Here is a 2,746-nt window from a genome sequence, read left to right on the forward strand (position 1 = left end):
CGGGACAACGACAGTGGGACTCTTCCCTGGTTGCGGACTGCAGGGGTCTCGATGTTAGTCTTCACCCTCTCCTGAATCATTATTTTTTACATTATTCCGTTGTATCTCCAGTCTCCACATTATAGCTGAGAACAGGTATTTTCATTTGAGTTCATTGTCCACTCACTGTGCTTCAGTTCCTCAGTCAGTTCACGTGGACCTTCACTTAGGCTTTGCTGTCTGTCTCCACCAAACCATATATCATCAATGTAGTGAAAGCCCGTGCACCAAGTGAGAGATTGGGTGGCTCATGGGTCATGAAATTCAGTCGGACTTGGTAAACGCCCATAACCTGACCATGGAATGGTAAAACGACGTCATTCTCACGTCACGCGTATCCATCATGTAAACCTTGATCCGGTAAGATTGAGAAAATGAGCATTTCCATCTTCATAACGGCTTCGCATTGTCCCTCTCCTTGAGAAACCCTCTCGATCAAAGTGGCAATATCTGGCAGAGCCGCAGCTGAACAGTTAGACAGGCAAAGAGACAAGCAGGCAGGTAGAGGACAGACAGACTGACAGTCCAATAGACAGAGAGATAGATATATAGATAGATAGATAGATAGATAGATAGATAGATAGATAGATAGATAGATAGATAGATAGATGGATGGATGGATAGATATATAGATAGATAGATAGATAGATAGATAGATAGATAGATAGATAGATAGATAGATAGATAGATAGATAGATAGATAGATAGATAGATAGATAGATAGATAGATAGATAGACAGACAGAAAGACAGACAGTCTGTAAATCGGTAACCAGGAACGAGACTAGACGAAGGGAAGTTCGTTGTTCTTGCCATGTGCTCGCAGGAATGGAAGTTCCTCCTCCAGGCTGGCTTAATTAGAGCAAATAAAAGCGGACGCAATGAGTTGTTTATTGTTTCTTTTGATGATCTGCTGGACCTGAGTCCATGTTCAAGGTCCAAGACTGAAACATAGACTCGGAGAACTCGGCCAGTGAACCAGACTCCGTAGAAACAGCAACTAGTTAACACTCACCCTCGGGACTGGGTCAATAACGGTTCACAAAGAAAGTCAACACCTTACGTGAACTTACGCTAAATCTTCCACTTCTGCCTTCAGTGAATTCTGACCGTTCATTTCCTTGTCCGTCCGTGCATCAGCACTCTCCAGAACCTCTCACTCTTAGTGAATATTCCAGCTCTGCTCATCCATGGAGCGGAATCAATATGTACAACAATATTCACCCCTGTTTGCCCTTCGAGGACCATCTGACAAGCTGATCAATTCCATACCATGTCTGACGACCGATTGACTTAAAACCGCACGGAGCAGCTGGACACGTGAAAGGTTGTTTATGTGCGTCATTCGATTCAGACCATTCAATGGATGTGCACAACGGAGGACAAAATGAAACGGAGTATACAATGTCGTGTTATATTTGCCGTGAAAGGTCAGTTCAGATCGTCCAAACAAGTAAATGCGACTTTCTACCTCACTGTCAACAGCGCTGTCAATTTTGTGCATCTGTAAAACAATTGTCATTTTTCGTACAAGTGCAATAAATGTAGAAGGTTTAAACATTTGAACCAAATGGAGGGTCGATTGAAATGCCTGGCTTCACGCTAGCGCGAAATTGATGGGTGCTGGTTCATTGTGTGAGGGACTACATCAGTTTGATGCACAAACAAAATGCCGGAGGACCTCACCAGTTCAGGCACATCTATGGAAAAGAATAAACTGCTGACGTTTCGGGCTGCGACTGGAGAAGATGCCGGAGTGAAAAGGTTGAGTGATGGGAATGCGGAAAAGCATGAAATTGACAGGCGAAGCCAGGTGCGTAGGTGGGGGAGAGGGGTGGCGAATTATGTGACTGGAGATATTTGGAAACGGCAAACGGTCTGGAGAAGAAAGTATCCGATAGGAGAGGAGAGTTGATCTTGGAAGAAAGGGAAACAGGTCGGGCACCAACAAGAGATGATAGGCAAGTCAGGAGAAGTGTAAGAGCCCAGTGTGGTGAAATAAAGAAGAGGAAAAAGGAAGGGGGAATACCAGAATATGGAGATATCAATGTTTATGCCATTAAACTGGAGGTTACCTGCACAGAATATAAGATATTGCCCCTCCAGCATGTGGGTGGCCTCATGATGGCGCAAGAGGAGGCCATGGACCGACATGTCGGCTCGGGATGGGGATAGGAATCGAAATGTTTGGCCACCGGGAAATTTCGCTTGATGTTGATGGACATGAGGTGCTCGACGAAGCGTTAATTAATTTGAAGAAGACGTCTAGGCCAGAAATATCGACTGTTGATTCTTGTCCATAGATGCTGCCTGATCTGCTGAGTTCTTCCAGCAGTTTGTGTGTGCTACAATTAATTTTATTCACGGTTTGCATGTGTTCAGTATCGGCGTCATCAGATTCAATTGCAAGATCCATAACCGGGACGATTTCCTCAGTGAACAGAGCAGCCCGATAACGGTTCACAATTGCTCAATGACGACCAAGTCTATGGAGCCAAGGAATGGACATCACATGATCAACAATGACAATCATGAAAACGGGAGCTGACCCTAAGAGTATTTCGTAACAACATTCACTGATTGCTAGAACCGTCATTTCTTTGTCTTTGAGATTTTGCAAACTCTTCACAATTGGGATTTTACTTGAATTACGTCATTTTTATTTTTACCCCAGCTGTTGGAAGACACGTCAGCCTTGTGTAGTATTG

Source organism: Hemitrygon akajei, unplaced genomic scaffold, assembly GCF_048418815.1.
Source record: "Hemitrygon akajei unplaced genomic scaffold, sHemAka1.3 Scf000053, whole genome shotgun sequence".
NCBI classification, from domain to species: Eukaryota; Metazoa; Chordata; class Chondrichthyes; order Myliobatiformes; family Dasyatidae; genus Hemitrygon; species Hemitrygon akajei.